The following is a 7,542-nucleotide window of genomic DNA, read 5'->3' on the forward strand; positions in this document are numbered from 1 at the left end:
AAAAGATAATGTAATTAACACTCATATCATGAATTACTATTTAGGAGTTAACGTCCAAGTACCCTGATCTCCCAGATTTTCCTAAGATCATGAACACAAGGAAACTTTATAGCGTCACCTTTAGATCCATCTAATTTGTCATCATCTGCCCTCACATATATTTTTTAACTTCATATGTTTGCTTATATTGTGCATTCCACTTTCTCTTTTCTGTCTGAGTTTTTGTGAATACCTACCATGTGCAAACCATGATAGAGTAGTATTGTCTCTGCCATTCATGTCCCAGGTTCTATTATTTTATATGAACTATCATTTATTGCATGTTAATCAAAGTAGGAACTTTACAAGAACTATCTCCTCTTCACAAACACAAAATGTGTGAGTTCAGCGTCATGATCTCCTTTTTACGAATAGAAAGCAAGCTTGGAAAGGCTACAAAGCTTGCTTAAAGTTAAACTGATTGAATGTCAAGGAGAGAAACTTGAAAATATCTTGTTTTTAAACCTCTAGCCCACATTGGTCTCTAGCCTGCTACCACGTTTTGAAAGCATTGTCATCTCAATGTATAGTGTCTAATTTTCTCTTCTCTTTTCTTCCCTTTCTCATCACACAGCTAGTTCACAATAAAATTTCCTTTTATAGAATTTCCTATTCTTATGCCATTACTTATGTTTTATATTTACCTTCTAAGCCAAATTGGAAACAACCAAAGGTCATAGATAAGGCCTCCTTTGGGAGAAACTTTTCCCATATTTCTCACTTTTTCATAAATAGTAGTGTACTTCAGCAATGTTTAATCTTATGATCATCTTTCCTTTAAAAAAAAACCCTGACATTTCTTTATTCTTCTTTTCCTCTGGATATTTATCCTTTGTCTTTTCTTCTTTCTACACCCAAGATTCTTTAGAGTGTCTACATTCTCTGTATTTACCAGCTCACCCCCTATTCCCTCTCTATGCCAGTGCCATCTGACTTCCTCTCCCACCAAGCCACTAAGAGTTCTTTGGAATGTCACCAATGAATTCCTGAATGCTAAATCTATTAAACACCTTTTGGTCTTTATCTAATTAGCCATGTGGCACATAAATATAACCAAGTAGAAAGAGTGACTGTATGCCTTTAGCACTTTTTCCAAAGGTAAAACCTCTAAAGCATTCATTTCTGAGATAACATGTTCACATAATCAGGACATTTGTTAAAACTATGACGTAAATAAGTAGAGGGGTCAGTGTGAAAGCCAGGGAGCACACACAGAAAGAAGAGTAAAGGGCTTTCTCCTTTCTGAGCAACGGCGTTCCCCAATACCTAGTGGGGACAGCCACTCAAGACTCTCTCCACTGATATGAGACCTCGGAATTCTCCTCCTAAACAGTGTCTTCCTTTGGACTTTGGGAACCCGAAGGCTTCCTCATGTACCAATTCCACTGCCTGAACCTCTATCATCCTGGCTAATTTCTACTCATGCTTCAAGTCTTCACTTAAACATCTCCTCATCATAGAAGCCTTCCATGATTCTCCAGGATTCATTAAATTCCCTTTGCTTTAGACAACTTTACAGCTTATTCCATAACCCTCATCAGAGCTGTAATTACTTATTGAATCTCTGCCTTTGCTCGCTGTGATCTTCAGGAGGACAGATGGTCGTGTTCACTGTCATAGCCCCCAGGGCCCAATGGAGTGCCTGGCACATCAACAGTGCTTGATAACTATTCCCTGAATTGAACTGAATTGAAATTTTCTTAAATTAACTTTCTAACCATACTTTAGTAGATACATTTGTAACAGGGAGCATTAAAGGGAAAGGGTTATTATAGTGCTAAAATGTCTAGAATGACTATCAAAATGGAATAGTTGAAGAATCTGAGAATATTTAACCTACAAAAGAAGAAAGCATGTAAAGCCTATCATATGGAAGAGAGCCTAGAATTACTCCCTATGACCAAACTAGAACACAAAGGAACAATTCAGCTCAGTATGAGGAAAGACTCTTCGGCTGAAGCTAGAGGGGGAAAAAGTCATGCATCAAAGTGGGAGCAGTTCTCTGTTTAGACAAACATGATCCTTAGAAGGGATTTTCTCACTGAACAGGTAGTTGAAGGATATAAGTCCTGAAGACATTTCCACACTCTCATGCTTCCTTTGTAAGTGAAGGAAAAGTAAAAATGGTATATCATCCCTCTTCCCCCTAAACCCTTCTAAGTTTAAAGGGGAAAAGATACATAAAGCAGAGAAAAGGTGGACATAAACTTCAAAAAAATTGTGTTTAATGCACACTATTGTTATGATTTATTTTCCCCCCAGGTATTTTAAATTTGTTCTAATGCTATTTTCATGGTCAATTTGTTTTTAGTTGGGGTTTGTTTGGTTGACTGGTTGGTTTGTTTTTTAGTATCTACCGATGCATTATCCATGCAAAGAACTTCTTGTACTTTGCCCTTTATTCTGAATTCTGTATCCCAAGTTTGTGGTTCAGGGAGGAGCAATTGCTCAACAAACATGAAAATGATGATTGCTTATTGTTAGTATTTAATATAATTATTCAAAAACTTAATAAACACTTTTATAGAAGCTCAAAATTTCCAGTCAGTACATATCCCTTGAGACTATGGCTGGTAGCAAGTAGCTTGTCCATAACATTTTAGAGAGGGGAAATTATTTTTGAAAGAAAATCATGGAGCCATAACATTAGTTTAATTGTTATTAGGGTTTGATATTAGGGTTCTAAGGTTAAACACACTTTCTTCATTAGTAACCATTTCATTTCACGTACTTTCTGCCTCGCTTTTCTTGACTCTCAATGCCAGGAAAAAAAACAGATGGCAAATATGGAGGCATTTGGAATTAAAAATAATTATGCAAGTAATTCTCTAACAAGACAGAGACAGTATTTAAGTGGAGGGTTTTTTCCATTTACACTATAATTTCCAATATTATTTAGTCTTTCTCTACTATTCAGCAATATAGCACACATACAACAGTTTTCTTACAAAGAGAATGAAATTTTTTTCTCTTGAGAAAACAGTTGTTTTGGACAATTCAAATAATCCCATTTAAAAACAAAATCACTACAAGATAAATTTAAATTTGACTTGAACGAATATTAGAGTATGTCAAATTATAGCATAATTGAGATTATTTTTATCCCTTCCGGTACTCATTCTTCAGACTACAGAGAACTTTTATTCAGTTTTTCAACAGAGTGCAGACATAGACTAGACACTGGGGAGGACCTAGGGCGTGAGAAGAAACATACATAAAGATAACAGGGTGGAGTCGGGTAATGGGTTTGGAACATGGTAGTGGCTGGGCAGGAAGAGGCGAGCCTCTTACACAGCCAGATACTGCTCTGAGTGGTTCAGCAGTAAGACCAAAGCAGATAACCAAAAGTGAGAGTCTCAGGAGAGCCTGCTTAGCCTTTAAAACCTCAAAGGTTGTCTGGATAAAGTAGTGTTGTGCACGACCTCAGAGTTACTCTATCTTGACATCAGAGATATTTCTACTTCTGGAAAAATGGAGGTGGAGTACTTTTCCCTATTCCTTATGCTAACTAAAGCATAAACAAACAAAAAAACAAACAAACAAACTGAAACATTATACATAAAACCAATGTAAGAAAATCCTGAAAGATAAAGAGAACATAGAAGTCTGACTAGAGATTTTGAGAACCATAGAAAGACACAGTGGTAAGTTCTCTAGGTTTTGGGGCTTGGGGTTTTGGGTTCTCTTTGCTTCAAGTATTCCAGACTGCTTTTTGGATATGAGGACAGGGCTCTTCACTATGCCAGGTCCTATACACGACCCAACCTCATCCCTTTAGTGTCAGTGGGAGGCTAAAATTCCATCCCTGCTCCTCCCTCACCCCACTGAGCGGCATCAGAGGTGGCTTAGAAGAAAATCAAAACTTTGATCACTGCCTAGTGTAAGAAGGAACTCTTCATCCTCATGGTATTGGTGGAGGACATGTAAGGAGCAGTAACAAGGCACCACGCCCTGCACCCCAAGCCAGAGTAGTATCAGCAGAAACTTAGCAAAAAGCCTGGTCTTCCACCCACACCCACACTCACACTCACACCCAGCAGTAATGAGGATCGCCTCTGCTCCAGTTGTCAATGAGAAACATGGATTTCCACCCCCTCCTGGCAGTCATGAGGCAGTGCCCCCTTCACCTACCAGATCTGAGTCAGGGGAGGCCTACTATAACAGAGGATTTAAATAAGATCCAGACATCTATATTTTCATCAAAGATCATTCATCCTATTAGGGACCAGGAAAATCTCAGTATGAATGAGAAAACATAATCAACAAACACCAACACCCAGATGACACAGAGTTAGAAATATCTGACAATGAAGGTGTCTGGGTGGCTCAGTCAGTTGAGCATCCGACTCTTGATTTTGGATCAGGTCATGATCCCAGGATCATGAGATGAAACCCTGCGTTGGGCTACGCACTGAGTATGGAGCCTACTTGGGATTCTCTCTATCTCTTCCTCTGCCCCTCTGCTCGCTCACACTAATTATCTCTCTAAAATAAACAAACAAACGACAATTATTTTAAAGCAGCAATCCAATAAACATGCTCCCACAAACAATTATAAACATGATTGAAATAAATTATAAAATAGAAAGTCTCCGCAAAGACAGAAAATATAAAGAATCTAACGGAAATTTTAGAATTAAAAAACACAGTACAAAACAAAAAAAAATTAATGGATGGTCTCAACAGCAGAATGGAGAGGATAGAGTGAAGAATCAGTGAATTTGAAGACAGAACAATGGAAATTTTCCAGTCTGAAAACAGAGAACAGAAGGACTGGGGACAGGGGTAGGGAAGGGAGAGACACCTCAGGGACCTGAGGAACTTTGACAAAATATCTAACTTGTGTGTCACTGGAGTCCCAGAAAGGGGGAAGAAAGAGAATGGGACTGGAAAAGGACTCAGAAAAAGAACATGAAGAAATGAATAACACCATTAAGTCAGCACCATCAGCTCTCTGCTTTCCCTACCTCACCCATCCTTCGGACCTAGAGTCTGGCTTTCAGAATTGTGGGAAAACAACATTGGCTCCATGATGCAGCACTGGAAGGCAGTCAATGTGGCATCCCAAGCCCATTCAAAGATATATATTTTGGTAGAAATTACAAAAACTTCTTTTCTGTCTCTCTTACTTCTGGTCCTTTCCCATGATGTGAACCTGAGACAGCCTCAAGAGCTATAGTGTAGGGCTGCTAATGGGACCACAGCCCGTATTAGGCAGTTGGCACTAGATTTGGTCATGAGGAGGGGCAGATAACATAAATTCTGACCCTTGGATTTTCTGTTCTGGGGAAGGATAACAAAGTCTACTCCTGTCCTGCTTCCTTTAACAAAAGCCCCTGGTCACAGAGCTGTGAGTAATGCTTCAACCTTGAAACCACCTAAGAATTTGATCTTTAAACAGTTAAAGAAAAGCTGTGATTTTCAAAGTTTCTAACAATTCTTGGATTGCTAAGTATGTATTGCAAACTGATATTTTTTTTGAGAGGATATATCAAGACTTCAAAAGGCAAAGTCTAGGGCAGACTGGAATAAGGAGGCTGAAAAAAAGAAGATAAATTCTTCCATTGGACAAAACTATCAGTAAATTCTACATGCAGTTATAATGTCCATTTTGAAAAGATTTTCTTTGAAATGGATGGGAGGTGAATTTGGGACTAGGAGAAAGGCGAGGGGGGAGAAAGACCCTAGAGTGAGAGAGCAGACCCACAAAAACGGTAGCAGGCCAGTGGCCCAAAAGGAAGTATGATATTGTTAGAGTCCCCTAGAGCAGAAATGACTGATGAACTTGAGATAAGTTATTTACTTATTTGAATTTAGGTTGCTTACTGATTTGTGCTGTAATTCCTTGCCACCTTCACCAAGCCATCATGTAAAGTTCTCCGTAGCAGGTCTGGGCTGGTACGACAAGGAATAGAGGACAGGTGACTATATGTGGTTTGGAATGAACCGGTGTGGGCAGGAGACAGGTAGGTACAGCAGGATGGCAGATCCAGAGTGAATAAAAGGGAGACAGGAACAGCAAATGGGAGAATATATGAGCTGAGAGCATCTTGTAGCCATTCTCCTCCACTCCCCTACCCAGGGAAACAAGACACAAGGTATTAGACTGAATGCATCACTTAATGCCTTTGTGCAGGAGGGGCTCAGTTATTGGATTCGTATTTGAAAGGACAGCGTAACTCCAAAAGGCTGAAGGTTTTGGGCACTTTCAGCTCATACATTCTTCTTCCTGAGGATTCTTGAAATCTTGCAACTCATGGAATCTGCCATTGGTCACTATAAAGGTTTCCAAGTAGAGCTGGGTGAGCTTGTCCCTTGAACTATTACCTGGGTTTGTGCATGTTTCCTATCCAGGGTTCCCTGACACCCAATAAGACAAATATTAAAATGACATAAGTCTTACATAGCATTCAGAAGACAGATGTTCTAAAACAAAAAGTATCGGTCAAGTTGTCCTTGGCGGGACTTAATTATAAATAAGGAAATGTGTGTGTGTGTGTGTGTGTGTGTGTGTGTGTGTGTGTATGTGCGCGCTTCCAAAGAAATTGTGTTGGGTATTATGTGGAAATCTGGAGCAGAAAAGCACTGGCCACTTAGTGCTTAGTGACCTCTGCTACTTGTGCTGGTGTCTTGGTTGAGTCTTGGTTAAGGATTGCTCCCAGGGACAGATATCCCTGCCATTCCCAGTCTGTACTTCTCTGAGCCAGTTCCCAGGAAAACAAGACACAGCTGCCAGCTGATGAGTCTGAGCTCCAAGGGTATGTCACTCAAAGCTGGGCTGAAATCAGAGGTGGGCTAAAAGGAAGAGATGCAAGGTACAAAGAGCCGCTGCCACAACTCCGTGCCCAAAGCAGCCACCCAAAGACATACCATGTCCTTTCCAGCTGTCACCACAAACTTGTTCCTGGCAAGCCAAGAGTGGAATTCAGTTTTCTGTCCCCCCAAAAGTAAAGCTTTTCCTCTCTATCACGCCCCCTCTAAAAAATTCAACCTTCAGCAAATCAAGTAACATACGTATTCAATGGAATTGTTACCGATTGAAAGATGAAAAATATCTATCACCGCCCTCCTGGAGTATCTGATTCACTAATAGAAACACATGAAGAGGTCATTTCTTTTCTTTTTTTTTTAAGATTGTATTTTTAAGTAATCTCTACAGCCAACATGGGGTTCTAACTTACAACCTTGAGATCAAGAGATCAAGAGCCACACATGCCACTGACTGAACCAACTAGGTGCCCCCAGAGAGGTCATTTCTAATCACAGGGTAAAGACAACTGAAGAACTACAAACAAGGGCACAGAAGGTGTGAAGAGGGCAGCAGTGGGTTCCTTAGCCCTGCCAGGAATGGGACAGCGGTCAGGGACATTCTCCTGAAGGGGGCATTGTAGGTGCATGGAATAGCTGGAACACACACACACACACACACACACACACGCACACACACACACCAGCATGCTCTGTACTTCTGTGTTCCTTATTTGTTCCCTCCAACTTTTGCAT

This window comes from Hyaena hyaena, unplaced genomic scaffold (assembly GCF_003009895.1).
Source record: "Hyaena hyaena isolate Hyena2069 unplaced genomic scaffold, ASM300989v1 scaffold_122, whole genome shotgun sequence".
NCBI classification, from domain to species: Eukaryota; Metazoa; Chordata; class Mammalia; order Carnivora; family Hyaenidae; genus Hyaena; species Hyaena hyaena.